The sequence below is a fragment of the Rana temporaria genome, chromosome 1 (assembly GCF_905171775.1).
Source record: "Rana temporaria chromosome 1, aRanTem1.1, whole genome shotgun sequence".
Lineage (NCBI taxonomy): Eukaryota > Metazoa > Chordata > Amphibia > Anura > Ranidae > Rana > Rana temporaria.
This window is the reverse complement of record NC_053489.1, coordinates 672,639,241-672,657,996: the sequence shown is the minus strand read 5'-3', so window position 1 is coordinate 672,657,996 and position 18,756 is coordinate 672,639,241. Positions and strand designations below refer to the sequence as shown.

At 47.9% G+C, this 18,756-nt stretch overlaps 1 non-coding gene across 1 annotated transcript; it reads left to right on the top strand.

The window, feature by feature from the left end:
• The first annotated feature begins 479 nt into the window (after positions 1-479).
• On the top strand, positions 480-551 carry TRNAE-UUC. The gene has a single exon. It is a non-coding gene; the product is annotated as a tRNA-Glu (tRNA).
• The last annotated feature ends 18,205 nt before the right edge of the window (positions 552-18,756 follow it).

The window sequence follows — 18,756 nt, the reverse complement described above, 5'->3', positions numbered from 1 at the left end:
ACACAAAGGACACCAGGAAAAGACCAACTTCCCTTTATAGGTGGAGTTCTGCTTTAAGATCGGGCAGCACAGAGGCTTAGTGGTTAGCACTTCTGCCTTGCAGCACTGGGGTCCTTGGTTCATATCCTGACCAGTACACTGCCTGCATGGAGTCTGCATTTTCTCCCTGTGCTTGTGTGGGTTTCCTCCTACAGCCCAAAGACATGCTGGTAGGTTAAATGGCTCCATTCGGTGGGCCCAAGATGGCTGCTTCTCCTCCTAAAAGCTTTGAGTGGAGATCACTGATTTACCCCGCTCAGCGGGGGCGGGCCTCAGAAAACAGAGGCCTCATATGGGCAACACAGAGGCTTAGTGGTTAGCCTTGCAGCACTGGGGTCCATGGTTCAAATCCTGACCAGGACACTATCTGCATGGAGTTCGCGTATTCTCCCTGTGCTTGCGTGGGTTTCCTCCGGGTGCTCCGGTTTCCTCCCACACTCAGGTTGGTGGTGCAGTGGTAAGCACAGCTGCTTTTCAAGCAGATGACTCGGGTTCGATTCCCGGCCAACTAAATCTCACAAGATGGCTGCCTCACCTGGTAAGTGTCACCCCTCCCCCTTTCCCATTATATCTGTATATACAATATTCTCTCTATAGTACTGTGCAAAAGATTTATTCAGGTGTGAAAAAATGCTGTAACCATAGGATAATGTGACCAGATTTTTAAAATGAAATCCGGGGACATATTTTTTCTTTAATTGTAAGGGCCACAATCAGTGACTCTCTGCCCGTCGCCGCCCGCCTCACAGCCTCTCAAGTGTTAGGCCTCGTACACACGACAGAGTTTCTCGGCAGAATTCAGCGAGAAACTCGGTCAGAGCCGGATTCTGCCGAGAAACTCTGTCGTCTGTACACTTTTGGCCCGATGGAGCCGCCGAGGAACTCGTCGAGAAAATAGAGAACATGTTCTCTATTTTCTCGTTGTTCTATGGGAGAAGGCGGCCCGCCGAGCTCCTCGGCGGCTTCATCCCTGAACTCGACGAGAGAACTCGATGTGTTTGGCACGCCGAGTTCCTCTGTCGTGTGTACGAGGCCTTACTCTTTGGGCCCCGGCTACTACTGGGTGGGGAGCGGAGGAAGATCACTCCGCCAGGGAAGGCAAGGAGATAGGCAGGTGGCTGGCCAGGATTTGAGCCATGGCAGAAGAACATGCGAGCGAAGCTGAAGAAATATTCCCTCCGCTCCGACCAGCACATGATCATCAGAAAGGGGCACAGATAATGGGAAAAATACAACCCCCCTATGCTAGTAGTCATGGTGGATCGGGGGTGTGTAATTCTATTTATTTATTTTTTAATTCTGCACTGATTGTCTTTGAAATTGCCCCTGCCCCATATTAAATCCAATCTGGGGACAAAACCAGGGACAGACTTGGTCCTGGGACAGTGTCCTCAATCAGGGGACTGTCCCCTGAAACTGAGGATGTCTGGTCACCCTAGCCAATGAGCCCTGAGTAAGGCTCAGTTGGTTGCATTGACATTGATACAGTCATGACCATATTTGGTCAATGATTGTCAACCAGCGTTCCCACCACTTTATTTACATTTAGCTGCTGACTGTAGAATCTCCCAGCCAACAGCTAAATGGTGCCAGGGATGTGTCATTGGTTTCTAAGATGCCGGCAGCCCCTAGCATCCTACCAGCCAATAAGCCCTGAGTGGGGCTCAGTTGGTTGCCTTGACATTTATAAAGTCATGGGCACATTTGGTCAGCAAGCATTCCTACCCCTTAATTTACATTCAGCCGTTGGCCAAAAATTTCCTAGCCAGCAGCTGAATGGTAACAGGGATGCATCATTGGTTTCTAGGATGCCAGAAGCCGCCAGCATCCTAGCAACCAATGAGCCTTGAGTGGTGGCCCAGAAGAGTCGAAGCTGTTATAGCTGCAAAGGGTGGGCCAACTCAATAATGAACCCTACGCACTAATGCCGCGTACACACGGTCGTTTTTCGGCATGAAAAAAAATGAAATTTTTCATCATGAAAAAAAACGAAATTTTTCCAACTTCATCATTAAAAACGACGTTGCCCACACACCATCGTTTTTAAAAAATGATCTAGCAAAGCGCGGTGACGTACAACGCGTACGACGGCACTCTGAAGGGGAAGTTCTATTCGCCTTTGGGCTGCTTTAGCTGATTCCTTGTTAGTAAAAGACGATTCGCGCTTTTCTGTCTGTTACAGCGTGATGAACGTGCTTACTCCATTATGAACGGTAGTTTTACCAGAACGAGCGCTCCCGTCTCATAACTCGCTTCTGAGCATGCACTGTTTTTTTACGTCGTTTTAGCCCACACACGATCATTTTTTACAACCCGAAAAACTACATTTTAAAAAACGACATTAAAAAATGCAGCATGTTCGAATTTTTTTATGTCGTTTTTCAGAAGCCGAAAAACGATGTGAAGCCCACACACCATCATTTTAAATGACGTTTTTAAAAACGACATTTTTTTTAATGCCGAAAAACGACTGTGTGTACGCGGCATGAGACTGGGATGTCAATAAAGTTCATGGCCCGGATTCAGAAATGAGTTAGAGAAATGTAATTTCAAATGTGCGCCGTCGCATCTTTACGCCGATTCACAAAGAGAGATACACCTGAAAACATGGCTTCAGCCGTCCAACGTAACTTCCTATGCCGGCGTATCGTGGGCGCATACCCTGTTTCCCCAAAAATAAGACCTACCCTGAAAATAAGACCTAGCGTTATTTTCCAGGAGGGCTGCAATATAAGCCCTACCCCGAAAATAAGCCCTAGTTAAAAATGCTTGTAAAATCCTATAATCCACTATATTACAGTATTATATAATGTACAGTGTGTGTGTTTCTGTAATACAATTGCAGGGAAGAGAGCTCTGGTGGGTAACAGAAGTGCAGAGCGGCGCTATAACAAATGTATTTGGCACAATTATATTACATAAACGCACACATTGTACATTATATAATACTGTAATAGAGTGGATTATAAGATTTTACAAGCATTTTAACTCAGTTCACACTGGGGATTCCTGACAGGCAGGGAGAGAGAGGGGGAGAGAAGACAGCACATTACATGGTAAGACCTACCCCGAAAATAAGCCCTACTGTGTCTTTTGTTGGCATAATTAATATAAGACCCGGGCTTATTTTCGGGGAAACACGGTAGTTACGCTGGACGCATTCGGCATTCCCATTAAAAATATGCAAATGAGTAAGATACGCCAATTCACGAACGTACTTGCGCCCGGCGTATCAATATACGTCGTTTACGTAAGGCGTACAACCGACGTAAAGTTACCCCTGCTATATGAGGCGCAGCCAATGTTAAGTATGGACGTCAGGACAGCGTCAAATTTTACGTGGTTTACGTCGTTTGCGTAATTCGTACGTGAATGGGGCTGGGCGTAGTTTACGTTCACGTCGAAAGCATTGAGTATATATGTGATTCTGCGCATGCGCACTGGGATTTCGTCCACGGACGGCGCATGCGCCGTTCGTTCGGCCCCTTATTTGCATGGGGTCACGGTTCATTTTAATAAAACACGTCCACTGCCAACCTACTTTGAATTACGCTGGCTTACGCCGGCCCATATACGCTACGCCGCCGTAACTTAGGACGCAAGTTGTTTCTGAATTATGGTACCTGCCTCTCTAAGTTACGGCGGCGTAGTGTATATGAGATACGCTACGCCGGCCCAAACGTACGCGATTCTTTCTGAATCCGGGCCCATGTGCGTGTAAAAGCAGGTGTCCCAATACTTTTGGCAATGTACTGTAGGGTACATTGTAATCTGATTTGCTGTTCATGTGAATAATTTAAAGCAGCACTTTTTACATTTTTTTACATTTTTACCTTTTCACATTTTTTTTTTATTGTAGCACTAGATAAAGGTTGAGGAAGATTTGTTCGTTGTTTGAGAAATAAAAGGAAGGGTTGAACATTGAAGGAAGGCGTGCGGCAGCCACGATTGCTCTATATTTTCCATCATTACTCTTCCTTTGTCACCCTTTTATCTTGTCAGTCTGGATCTTTACATCTACGGAAAGATCTGAAGCACATTTCATTAGAGCTATTGTCCCCAGATCCTCCGTATCTCCCGTACAGCTCTGGGAAGATTCCTGCGATAAGCTCCATGTTGAGACAGCTGTCCAGTTAGCGCACTTCCTAAGCTCCGTGCTCCCGCGTTCTCCAGGCCGGTGTTTTATTCTTTAATAAACAGGGGTTTTGTCTCCTAGTGAAGGGATTACGGGAGATTGTGGTGTTAATAACCCAAGCAGGAACATAAGACGCTTTCTGGGGCCACTCGCATCCAGTCAGCAACGTTTTACTTGTTTTTCCTGGTTTGTTGACAGACGTTGGATATTTTCAGACAAGGTTTATTCTGTGTTGAGAGACCTCAGGACTAGTAATGGACGAGAGCGTGCATGGCTTTCCTTTGTGGGTGCTTTTGGCTACAGTTTGCAAACAGTGGGCCAGATTCAAGAAGCTATTGCGCCCGCGCAACCATAGGTTGCGCGGCGCAATAGCTGTTTTGCTCCCGCGTAGCGAATGCCCCTGATTCAGGAACATCGCTACGCGGACTGCAGCCTAGGATATGACAGACATAAGCCTCCTTATGCCTTCATATCTCAGGCTGCAATCTTGCGTTGGCCGCTAGGGGGCGCGGCCATTGTGATCGGCGTATAGTATGCAAATTGCATACTACCACCGATTCACAAAAGTTGCGCGGGCCCTGCGCACGCAAGGTACGGAGTTTCCGTACGGCGACTTTAGCGCAAGGCTGCTCCTGCTATAGCAGGGGCAGCCAATGCTAAAGTATAGCCGCCCTTCCCGCTCGTGAAATTTAAATTTCACGTCGTTTACGTAAGTGATTCGTGAATGGCGCTGGATGCCATTCACGTTCACTTCGAAGCAAATGACGTCCTTGCGACGTCATTTGCCGCAATGCACGTCGGGAAAGTTTCCCGACGGAGCATGCGCTGTTCGCTCGGCGCGGGAGCGCGCCTAATTTAAATGATTCCCGCCCCCGGCGGGATCATTTACATTAGGCGCCCTTACGCCGGGCTATTTAGCATATCGCCCGCGCAATTTACGGAGCTACTGCTCCGTGAATCGCGGGCATTTCAAAATATTTGCGTGGGCGCAGAGCAAAAATCGTTGCCCTTTGCCCACGCAAATATTGCACGGATCTACCTGAATCTGGCCCAGTAATGCAAACCAGGTCAAGTCAATGTAATTGAGCCCCACTCAGGGCTCATTGGTTGCTAGGATGCTGGCGGCGGCTGGCATCCTAGAAACCAATTGTAGCGCCTGTGTACTTTCAGTCCAGGTGCTATTCTAAATTTAGAGGGGGATGAGAGAGTTAGTTAACTCTCATCCAAGTAATTTGTCCAAATTAGGCTTCTGTTCAGCTGGGCTGTGCTGTTGGTTCATTCTGTGTTCCTAGGGTGCTTTTCCACCCCGGGGGCGGCAGGTGGCTGCAGTGGAGTCCAGGCTGGGAGGCCTCCTGCCAGCAGCCGATCAGGAGGGTTTTTCCCTCGCGGGGCATGCTGGGGGAGGGTACTTCTGGAGCAGACGCCATTAGGCGGGGTTCTTGTTTCGGGTGTGGCGCCCACCTTCAGGGTGACCACACATCATGGGCCCCGGCGATATGGCCCACCAGGCCGGGGGGCACGTGCTACGCAGTGTTCATGGTCCCGGGACCATGTTGGCCCGGGACAACTGAAGCTATGGCGGGGCCCCAGTGATCGACTTGGTTCCCAAGTGCTGAGGAGAGATCCCAAGCGAGATAGCTGTTCGGTGAGGAGTCAGCCTGAGGAGAGCCAAGAGAGGCAGGCAATCTAACAGGGCCTCGACAATTCATCGGGGATCAGGGTGACCGGACACTGAGAGGTTGGATGTTAGCAACCTGTCAGTCGGTGACCCCAAAATAAGAAAACTACCTGAGGTTGATTCGGGCATTAATATTACTGAGCAAGACTTACTCCATTATCTGCATTCCTACCAAGCCTGTGGCAGAGGCTTGTTTCTTCTCAGTATTCCGAGTGATACCCTGGCTGCCAGGTCGGTGTGAGAGGCCTGTCCATGTACACTATACCCACTCCGGCTGGAGTGGCGACGAAAATAAAGTGTCGCTGGAAGCAGGATTGTTTCCGTTGCTGTTAGGCCTGAATCTGCAATTCTCCTCCTCACCCATCTTTTACCTATCTACCTCAAGTTTACTGTTGCCGTGTTGGGCGAGAATAAAAGCACAAGAAAGACACCGGCTGTTTGGACATTCCATTATTGCTGCTCTCAACTATCAACCCCTAGGTGCTCATAGAGGTAACACGCCATCCCTATTCTATAACCAGCGGCTCCTGCGTGGGTATCGCTACACGTGGGGGCTCGTCCGGGATCGGCCGTTGCCTCTAACAACGAAACTGTGAGATTTTATTTTGCCATTGAGAGCTGGGAATTGTCGTAGTGTTGGACTGTGCAGTGAGGAAGGAGTTAACCTCAGGTAGTAAAAGTCTGGGCGCACGTGCAACGGAGAGACGTGTGCCTGCAACATGCCCAGACAAGAACTTCGAGTGGGAGGAGTTACCCACCCCTGCGTGAGACATAGGGCGAAGTTTGGCGCCAAACCAGCAGAAGTGATTGCCCGCCCACGAGAGAGAGACACGTGCAACATGTCGGGTAGCGCTACACAATGATGCATCACTGGCACCATTCAGCTGCTGGATGGGAGATGTTCAGGGCAACAGAATGTAAATAAATGTAAATAAAGGGGTAGAAAGTAAATAAAGGGGTAGGAAGGCTTGCTGACATTGTTGACCTAATGGGGGGGGGGGGGGGCGGTGAATCGAGATCGCGATTTTCTTACGATTAATCGTGCAGCTCTAACACACATGGTACAGGAGTCAAGAAGGGGTAACACACAAACTGCAGGGATCTAAAGTTAAAACAAAGATTTCAGCGGCCAGGAGTGCATAACACACAAAGTGCAGGGGTCGGGAGTTAGTGAAAAGAGTATAGGTGTCAGGAGTTAATAACAAACAGAGGGCAGGATGAAGTAACATACAAACTGCAGGGGCTTAGAAGGAAAATACCAGAGTGCAGGAGTCAGGAGTAAGCAACACAAAAAGTACAGGGGTCAGGATAAGGTAACATACAAACTGCAGGGGTCAGAAGTAAGTACCAGAGTTCAGGAGTCAGGAGCAAGCAATACACGTAGTGCAGGGGTTAGACGTAAGCAATGCACAGAGTGCAGAGGTCGGGGGCAAGTAACACACAGAGTGCAGTGGTCAGGAGTATTCAACGCACAGAGTGCAGGGCTCAGCAGGAAGTAACACACAAAGTGCCGGGGTCAGGATGAAGTAACACACAAACTGCAGGGGTCAGTAGTAGGTAACACACAAATGGCAGGGGTTTGGAGTTAGCAACACACAGAATGCAGGGGTCAAGAGTAAGCAATGCACAGGGTGCAGGGGTCAGGAGTAAGCAACGCACATAGTGCCAGAATCAGGAGTTAATAATGCACAAAGGTTGCCTACCCCCAGGGCTGGACTGGGACAGAAATTTGGCCCTGGACTTCATCCAGACTGGCCCACTTTGACAGGTCTCTCCCATGGCTGCCGGACAACCCCCCCCCCCCCCCCCCCGGCCACCCAAGCCCCCTCTCCCCCTTCACTAGCCACTAGCCGTTCTACTTTATTAGAGTAGAACGGCTGGTACTGGTACTCTTATAGGCAGTACCAGTGGGGAAGCTAGACATTATTTCACCCGGGGCAAAGAATCAGTTCCGTGCCCCCCCTCATGGGACAAGATTAGGCAGAAGTGAGAAACTCCAAGGCCATAGCTGTTAAGTCAGCTGTCTGTCCCCTCCCCCATGCTCCTCTGTCATCCCCCCTGCTGCTCTGGTCCTCCCCCTGCTTCTCTGCTCCCCCAGGTGAGCGCTGCGGGGAGGGAGAGGAGGTGAGCGCTGCGGGGAGGGAGAGGCAGAGGGGGGTGGCGGTCTGCTGTCACTGAAGCCGTCACACTGAGCCATCGGCCCACCGGGAAACTCCCTGTAGTCCCAATGGCCAGTCCGTCCCTGCCTACCCCTGTTCTAAGCGAATGAGACCTTCTATTTATCAAGGTAGAGTAAAGTCCGCCACAAGATATCTATAGATTTGGTGAAGTAACACTGTCTCTTTAAGGCAAAGCTGGGTGCGGAAGAAAATGTAGCCGTTTCCTTTTTGCCTTTTTTTTATTTTTTTCCTCTTTGAAAATTGTTAACACGGCAGAAATGGTTTGCAAACAATTGGACTTTTTTATGTATTTTTAGCCTGTCGCCACTCCAGCTTCGACAATAGAAATATTTTCTCAATTACGGATTGCATAAATCTAAATATTTTCAAAGACCGCGCTGACAATTTAGCATATAAGGAATCCGGACCAGCTGCGGCGTTAAAAAAAAAAAGGTTTATTTTGAGTTCAAGTCAATTTTTAGAGAGGAAAGCAGAATTATTTTGACCACATTAATATTCATTATTTTTTTTTTTTTAATCAAAGACACTGACGATCTAATTCTCAGAATTTACGCGTCGGACCTGCGATTATCTGTGCCGCGTCTGTGATGGAGAATCAAGGATCTCTTTCCTACCCATTTAAAGGGACCCTGTTGCCATACCTTTCATTTCAACTACAATCTTCCCCTAAGCATACAGTTATGCTCATAAGTTTTCATACCCTGATAGAATTTATGATTTCTTGGCCATTTTTCAGAGAATATAAATGATAACACAAAACATTTCTGTCACTCGTGATTAGTGTTTGGCTGAAGCCATTTATTATCAATCAACTGTGTTTACTCTTTTTATATCATAATCACAACAGAAACTACCCCAAATGACCAGTGGCGGCTGGTGCTCGAAATTTTTGGGGGGCGCAAACGAAAAAAAAAAATTGCAGCCTCACTGTGCCCATCAAATGCAGCCACTGTGCCATCAATTGTCACCACTGTGCCATGCAATCAAACGCAGCCACTGTGCCATCAATTTGCACCACTGTGCCATGCCATCAAACGTAGCCACTGTGCCATCAATTCGCACCACTGTGCCATGCCATCAAACAGCCACTGTGCCATCAATTGTCACCACTGTGCCCTTTAATTGTCACCACTGTGCCCTTTAATTGTCGCCGCTGTGCCCTTAAATTGTCGCCGCTGTGCCCTTAAATTGTCGCTGCTGTGCCCTTTAATTGTCGCAGCTGTGCCCTTTAATTGTCGCCGCTGTGCCCTTTAATTGTCCCCACTGTACCCATTGTCCCCACTGTGCCCATTGTCCCCACTGTGCCTATTGATGTCGCCGCTGTGCCCTGTAAAGTGCCCCTTTCCCCCCTCCGCCCGGAACTTACCTTTACTGGAGTCAGCCATCCACGTCCCTCGATGTCTTCTACCGCCCTCGATGACTGACAGGCGTCTCAGCCAATCAGGTTACCGGTAGCCAGAACCAGCCAACCTGATTGGCTAAGACGCCTGTCAGTCTTATCCAAGGAGCGCATCCCTAGTGCGTTCCTTGTATAAGCTTCCAGGACCCGAGGGCTGTACTCGGAAAAGCCTATCAGAGCCGTTGGCTCTGATAGGCACTTCCGTACAGCCAACCAGCTGCCGTTATTCAGATGGCCGGACATGAGCGCCGACCATCTGAATAGAACAGCGGCAGCGGCGATAATAACATAGATTCGTGCAATGCATGAATCTATGTTATTAGACTCAGTGGCGGTGAGAGCCAGAGGGGGCGGCGCTCCAGCGCCCTCTATGGAGAACCGCCACTGCAAATGACCCTGATCAAAAGTTTACATACCCCAGTTCTTAATACCGTGTATTGCCCCCTTTACCATCAATGACATCATGAAGTGTTTTGTGATATTTGTGGACGAGGCTCTTTACCTTCTCAGATGGTAAAGCTCCCCAATCCTCTTCCAGTTCCTGTAAATTCTTGGGCTGTCTTCCATGATCGGCACGTTTGAGATCTCCCCAGATTGGCTCAATGATATTGAGGTCAGGAGACTGAGATGGCCACTCCAGAACCTTCACTTTATTCTGCTGTAGCCAATGACAGGTGGACTTGGCCTTGTGTTTTGGATCATTGTCATGTTGGAATGTCCAAGTACGTCCTGTGTGCAGATTCCTGGCTGATGAATGAAATGTTCCTCCAGTATTTTTTGATAACATACTGCATTTATCTTGCCAACAATATTGACCAAATTTCCTGTGCCTTTGTAGCTCATACATCCCCAAAACATCAGCGATCCACCTCCGTGCTTCACAGTAGGGATGGTGTACCTTTCATCAAAGGCCTTGTTGTCTTCTCTCCAAATGTAGTGTTTATGATTGTGGCCAAAAAGCTAAATTTTGGTCTCATCCCTCAAAATGTCTTTGTGCCAGAAGGTTTGAGGCTTGTCTCTGTGCGGTTTGGCGTATTGTAAGCAGGATAGTTTGTGGCATTTGCGTAGTAATGACTTTCTTCTGGCGACTCGACCATGCAGTCCATCTTTCTTCAAGTGCCTCCTTATTGTGCATCTTGAAACAGCCACACCACGTGTTTTCAGAGAGTCCGGTATTTCACCTGAAGATATTTGTGGGTTTTTCTTTGCATCCCGAACAATTTTCCTGGCAGTTGTGGCTGAAATTTTAGTTGGTCTACCTGACCGTGGTTTGGTTTCACCAGAACTCCTAATTTTCCTCTTCTTGATTAGAGTTTGAACACCGCTGATTGATATTCTCAATTCCTTGGATATCTTTTCATATCCCTTTCCTGTTTTATACAGTTCAACTACCTTTTCCTGCAGATCCTTTGACAATTCTTTTGCTTTCCCCATGACTCAGAATCCAGAAACGTCAGTGCAGCACTGGATGAAAGATGCAAGGGTCTGTCAGGAGTCCAGAAACGCATTGACCTTTTATACACACACACTAATTACAAGCAAACAGATCACAGGTGAGGATGGTTACCTTTTAATAGCCATTCAAACCCCCTGTGTGCATGTTATCAGGCTAAAATCACTAGAGTATGTAAACTTTTGATCAGGGTCATTTGGGTAGTTTCTGTTTTCTTTATAATTTAAAAATAGTAAACACAGTTGATTGATAATAAATGGCTTCAGCCAAACACTAACCATGAGTGAAAGAAAAGTTTTTGTTTTTTTATTCATATTCTCTGAAAAATGGCCAAGAAATCATAAATTCTGCTGGGGTATGTAAACTTATGAGCACAACTGTATATGTGCAGTTATTGTAACATATGCATGTTATTTGCCTGTAAAAGCCTCGCTTGTGTAGACATCCCAAAGTCCCCAGACTGAGTGCCGCCATCTTGGATCTGTTGTAGGTCACAGCAACGTTGCTGTGAGGAGTCATGTTTGTGCATTTCTAATCTAGGATACCCGACTTTCAAGGCTCTGAAATAATTGGTCATGCACTTTTAGAAGCAGGTTTTGGAGGCATAAGGGCAAAATACCTTGTGCGTCACGAGTAGAGGAATGATGTTCATATGGACTCATTGCCTTAACGATGGGTAGGGCTTAAAAGCGTAGGGTTAATAAAACCTGAAAAGGGATTTCTCTGTGTAAACAGAAAAAAACACTGCGCTAACGTGTGAAATCAATTAAATAACCGTGTAAAATTGAAATAAAAAGCTGCCAGTATTAATTACTAAATACCATAGTAAACAAGAAAACACAAAAAACAAGATAATACAGCGCTAATAACTTGACCTGTGAAAAATATATGTGAAATAAATAGCCAAAAAATTATGAGTGAACACAATAAGTGAATTAACAATATAATAATCAAAATATCAAATCCATCCAAATGAATGAATAAAGTGGAAAAAATAGTCCATAAAAAATCAGTGAAATTGAGTCCAATTTGAGTGACCAACAATATCTGCTCGTGAAAAGATCCTCCACCAGAGATGAAGTAGAAAAGACACCCAATGTGTGGGAAATGAAATCTCCTTACCAGAGAAAAAGACCGGGCTTTCAACGGTCTCATAAGGTATGAGGATGTTTAAAGTCTTCCTTGAAAAGACTATTCCGGACACTGCTACTAACACCAGCATAAAAGCTCCAAGGGACAAGATCCTATTCAGATCCACTCCAGTTTAGCAATTGGCATTGATGTATTCATAAAAATAAAGAATGGTGGGAAACCACATAGTGCATTACTGTGTAAAAATTGATTTTAATAAAAACAAATGTGCACTTACAGCAAAGACTTGGTAAAATCGCATGTGGGATATGGCGTGGAGAGGATGTCGTTTCCCCGACCCTCCGTTTGCTTCGTACCTCCGTTCGTCACGTGTCTCTCCCTCTAACGTGATGACGTCACTATGGCTAAGCTCCTCCTACGCGTTTCGTCGCAATATGGACGTCTACGGGGATAGGCTGCCTAAGGAGCTTAGGCAGCCTATCCCCATAGATGTCCGTATTGCGACGAAACGCGTAGGAGGAGCTTAGCCATAGTGACGTCATCACGTTAGAGGGAGAGACACGTGACGAACGGAGGTACGAAGCAAACGGAGGGTCGAGGAAACGACATCCTCTCCACGCCATATCCCACATGCGATTTTACCAAGTCTTTGCTTTAAGTGCACATTTGTTTTTATTAAAATCAATTTTTACACAGTAATGCACTATGTGGTTTCCCACCATTCTTTATTTTTATGAATACATCAATGCCAATTGCTAAACTGGAGTGGATCTGAATAGGATCTTGTCCCTTGGAGCTTTTATGCTGGTGTTAGTAGCAGTGTCCGGAATAGTCTTTTCAAGGAAGACTTTAAACATCCTCATACCTTATGAGACCGTTGAAAGCCCGGTCTTTTTCTCTGGTAAGGAGATTTCATTTCCCACACATTGGGTGTCTTTTCTACTTCATCTCTGGTGGAGGATCTTTTCACGAGCAGATATTGTTGGTCACTCAAATTGGACTCAATTTCACTGATTTTTTATGGACTATTTTTTCCACTTTATTCATTCATTTGGATGGATTTGATATTTTGATTATTATATTGTTAATTCACTTATTGTGTTCACTCATAATTTTTTGGCTATTTATTTCACATATATTTTTCACAGGTCAAGTTATTAGCGCTGTATTATCTTGTTTTTTAATAAAACCTGAACCTACTGTATGCTGCTGTGGGTCAAAAGAGTGCAAAGAGTCAGGATTAAATAACATACAGAGTTCAGGGGTCATGATTAAGTAATGCACAGATTGCAGAGATCAGGATTAGGTAATGCACAAAGTTCAGGGGTCAGGATTGGGTAATGCACAGAGTTCAGGGGTCAGGAATAAGTAACAGAGCTCAAGGGTCAGGATTAGGTAATGCACAGAGTTCAGGGGTCAGGATTAGGTAATGCACAGAGTTCAGGGGTCAGGATTAGGTAATTCACAGAGTTCAGGGGATAGAAATTAAGTAATGCACAGAGTTCAGGGGTCAGGATTAGGTATTGCACAGAGTTCAGGGGTCAGGATTAAGTAATGCACAGAGTTCAGGGGTCAGGATTAAGTAATGCACAGAGTTCAGGGGTCAGGATTAAGTAATGCACAGAGTTCAGGGGTCAGGATTAGGTATTGCACAGAGTTCAGGGGTCAGGATAAGTAATGCACAGAGTTCAGGGGTCAGGATAAGTAATGCACAGAGTTCAGGGGTCAGGATAAGTATCGCACAGATTGCAGAGGTCAGGATTAAGTAATGCACAGAGTTCAGGGGTCAGGATTAGGTAATTCACAGAGTTCAGGGGTCAGGATTAAGTATTGCACAGATTGCTGAGGTCAGGATTAAGTAATGCACAGATTACAGGGGTCAGGATTAGGTAATTCACAGAGTTCAGGGGTCAGGATTAAGTATTGCACAGATTGCTGAGGTCAGGATTAAGTAATGCACAGATTACAGGGGTCAGGATTAAGTATTTCACAGAGTGCAGGGGGTCAAGATCAGGTAACACACTGATTACAGGGGCCAGGATAAATAACGCACAAAGTTTAGGGGTCAGGATAAGTACCTCAGAGTTTAGGAGTCAGGATTAAATAACGCACAGAGCTCAGGCCCCACAGAGCACTCTACCCATGCCATTTCTGAGCTGACAGTTGTGCAGTGTGATGAGTTGCCACCTGGGCGTTGTGAATTAAGCAAAGTCTTTAGCCTCTTTCAGTCTAATGAGAACCTTTACGGCCACAGACCGCTGACATCCTTCAATATGTGGTGGGTTGTGAGGCATAGTGGGTGCAAAGATGGTGAAAGTAATTGGGTGCCAGACACTTCTTGGATGCAAAAGAGGTTTTATTTATTTTATCAGTCCTTTTTATATTTTGCAAGGGAAAGAGGGTTAGGGCCCATACACCCTTAAAGCGGAGGTTCTGCTGGGAAACGTTTTTTTTTTTTAAGACTACTCTGCTGCTGTTCAAATACACAGTTCTTTACTTACTATTGCCGATCTTGCAGCCGCCACGATCGCGCTTTGGCAGTAAAGGATATTTTATAAAAACTTGTGATGGACATTGCCATCTTCATTGAGGGCACCTTGAAGCCCTCCTGTATTTCTTCCGGGATGCAGTGAATGCTGATCTCCCAGCATTCACCGCGTAATCCCGCGCATGCGAAGTGTTGACGGCGAGTCGCGCCGTCAACACTGCACAGTTGCCATCACAACGGCCGGCGGCGTCCTGAAAAGGACACGCCCCGCTGTGATGTAACACTAGTCCTCCTTTACCAGCACAGTATCCGCCCTCATCACATGACGCGCTTTGCGGGTCATGTGACCCGCTTCCCGCGTCACGTGACAGCACACCTAGCGCGAGACTACACGCGCAGAGAGATCAGTTGATGTGCTATGATTGGCCCACACGTCACTGCAACGGAACCAAGCAAACAGCGCCCACAATGCACAGCGCCGTCGGGGGAAAGTAGAGAAACGCCCACTCCCCGATGGGATGGAAACCCGGAAGCACATCAAAGTACAGGTAAGGGACCATTGAAAAAAAAAATTTACAACGCTATGATGCTTACATTGGGTGGAGGTTAAGGATGCTGGAAAGTTGATTTGGAGGGTGAACCTCCGCTTTAAGTGGTTGCAATTTCAATAGACAGACTCAGAGACTTCAATAGGAAGACAGCCGTACAGGGAATCCTGTGAGCTCCTTAAGGCTTTTGCGTTGGTATCTCCCTCAAGCATCACCCAAGCTTCCCTGCTTGGTCCCTAGCTTGGCACTCCAGATACTCCTCAAGCTTCACCCCTGCTAACCGTCTCAGTCCTTAAGTTGAAACACAAGGCTCCTCTGCAAGCATCACCTCCGCTGGTTGTGTCCCTGACTTGATCACTGATTGAAGTTTCCAAATCCTCCATCATGCCCGTTCGGTGAGAATATTGCTCCGGTACTTGCTTCAGTTACTCACTGTGGTCCCTGGTAAAGGTGGTTGGTCCCTTAGTGGCGACAGCTCCCCTTCTACCTCCGACCATGACACAACCGTCCCTTTTGGTGGGACTGCAAGCCACAGTTCCAAACCTGCGCTGCTCTCTTGCTTCTGGATAGTCCCTTACACAACCTGGCAGCCTGATGCCCCCAGGATAGGCCCAATCTCTGGCCTAGCATCCTGGGGCAGACGACACACATCCAGACGCCAGACCGGGTGGCACAGAACATAGATCACCTGAATCCACCCGAATATATATGTTCTTCCTGTAGGCTAAGGGATTCAAGAAAACCCCTGTTCATTGGCTGAGATACCCATAATTAGGGTTGTCCCGATACCACTTTTTTAGGACCGAGTACAAGTACCGATACTTTTTTTCAAGTACTCGCCGATACCGAATACCGATACTTTTTTTTAATGTCATGTGACAATTTTAATAATGGGCACTGACAGATGTATGGCACTGACAGGGGGCCACTGACGGATGGATGGCACTGACAGGGTGCCACTGATGGATGGATGGCACTGACAGGGGGCCACTGACGGATGGATGGCACTGACAGGGGGCCACTGATGGATGGATGGCACTGACAGGGGGCCACTGATGGATGGATGGCACTGACGGGGGCCACTGACGGATGGATGGCACTGACGGGGCACTGACAGGGGGCACTGACGGATGGATGGCACTGACAGGGGGCCACTGACGGATGGATGGCACTGACGGGGGCCACTGATGGATGGATGGCACTGACAGGGGGCCACTGATGGATGGATGGCACTGACGGGGGCCACTGACGGATGGATGGCACTGACAGGGGGCCACTGATGGATGGATGGCACTGACAGGGGGCCACTGATGGATGGATGGCACTGACGGGGGCCACTGACGGATGGATGGCACTGACGGGGCACTGACAGGGGGCACTGACGGATGGATGGCACTGACAGGGGGCCACTGACGGATGGATGGCACTGACGGGGGCCACTGATGGATGGATGGCACTGACAGGGGGCCACTGATGGATGGATGGCACTGACGGGGGCCACTGACGGATGGATGGCACTGACAGGGGGCCACTGATGGATGGATGGCACTGACGGGGGCCACTGACGGATGGATGGCACTGACAGGGGGCGCTGACGGATGGATGGCACTGACAGGGGGCGCTGACGGATGAATGGCACTGACAGGGGCCGCTGACGGATGGATGGCACTGACAGGGGGCGCTGATGGATGGATGGCACTGACAGGGGGCGCTGACGGATGGATGGCACTGACAGGGGGCACTGACGGATAGATGGCACTGACAGGGGGCACTGATGGATGGATGGCACTGACAGGGGGCACTGACGGATGGATGGCACTGATGGATGGATGGCACAACTGACCACTGCTCTGTCCACTACACTATATACTGACCAATACTGACTTGTCTAAACTCTCTAATCTCTTTCTCTGGCTGACTTAGTCTCACCTGCAGCTTGTGTCTTCCATCAGCCTGGAGGAGGTGAGGAGAGGGTGTCCCGGAGGAGGGGGAAGAGATTATGTGTATATATATATGTAATGTGAGGTAGTGCTGAGCTGGTAAATAAAGCTAAAATATATAAAGTGCACTTTGCGATTTTCCTGTCCTGTGCCAAAAATTTAGGGGAAAAGAGCACTCAGCACATCGGTCCGGAGGCTAGGCGAAGGCGGGACCAGCCCCGCCGTGATCGTGGATAGGCCAGCCTTGCCCCGCCATGATCACGGATTGGCCAGCCCTGCCGTGATCACGGATACGCCAGCAACACTGTAATAGCCCCGCCGCCGTATACGACCATTCACAGGGCACCAGCCAGGGACACAGGAAGTAAACGGGGGGACGGATCCAGCAGTGACACACACTGCCTGGCGTCTCCCTGAATGTTGCACTGCGACGGCGCTCCCCATGCTACCCGACTGGCCCCACCCCCTCTCCGTCTGCCGACTTCCGGGTATCGGCTCAGGCATCGGGAGCATTTGTGCGAGTACAAGTACTCGCACAAATGCTCGGTATCTGTCCCGATACTAGTATCAGTATCAACCCTACCCATAACCTGACCTTGAAATGTCCTCCTCACATCTAATACCACCAAGTGCCCGGTCACCTAGTGGCAGAAGAGAAAAGTACAACAAGGCCAAACTTAGGGAGAAATCAATGGATCTCTAACAACTTTATAAAGTAGCTCCTCCTGACAAGGAATTTGGTGAGGAGCTGCCTGACTAAAACCTCAGGGCGCTACATGAAGTTTTTGCTGTTGGCTGCAGGGGACAGATCTGGGGATGTCCATTTCCATGGGACAGTCCCCTCACAATGATGACTGCCCCTGAGGAAGCAGAGACGGATGGTATCCCTGTCATGATCGGCTTTGTGTTATTCTGCAGTGTATGCATGCTCTTTGCCATCATGACCCTGCTTTGCATGATTGGTTCTATTTTAAACCTGTTTGGTAAACTTCTAGTTACAGTTACTCCCTGTCTTACTCCCTTACTCTGCTGACTACCCTCCCTTTACAGATACAGCTTGGACTAATGTAAGTATGCGTATGCCATACCTGTAGGACCTCTGTGGAAGCATGAAAACACTGTAGTTGTTGCCGCTACTACAGTGATCACCACAGTGTTGTATTTTGGTTTTGTGCTGCCCTAGGCTAACTAAAATCGGGTGCCCCCTCCCCATCCAAATTTGTCCCACCCCAACCACGGTATACTGGTCTGATGTGGAAGCTGCAGCCGTTTACTGTGGTAACATTATTATTGCTCTGGTCACAGTGTGTTTTTTTTAAAAAATATATATATATATATATAAAAAGAAAGACAAGAAAGGGAAGAAAAAATAAAAAAAAATAAAAAAAAAGATTACATTTTTTTTCACGCTGTCACCAGTCAGTGTCCCTGATCACCGCCACACCTGTTATATGGTGACGCTGTACTGCACTGGTGACAGTATTTAAAAAAAAAATTGTCCAAATTTACAACTTTAACCACTTCCCGCCCGGTCAATAGGCAATTGACGTCCGGGAAGTGGTTGTGAAATCCTGACTGGACGTCTATTGACGTCCTGCAGGATTACATGCCGGCGCGCGCCCGTCTGACACCCTCCATCTCCGATCTCGGAGGCTCCGGCGGAGGCTCTTTACCACGTGATCAGCCGTGTCCAATCACGGCTGATCACGATGTAAACAGGAAGAGCCGTTGATGGCTCTTCCTCACTCGAGTCTGACAGACGCGAGTAGAGGAGAGCCGATCGGCGGCTCTCCTGACAGGGGGG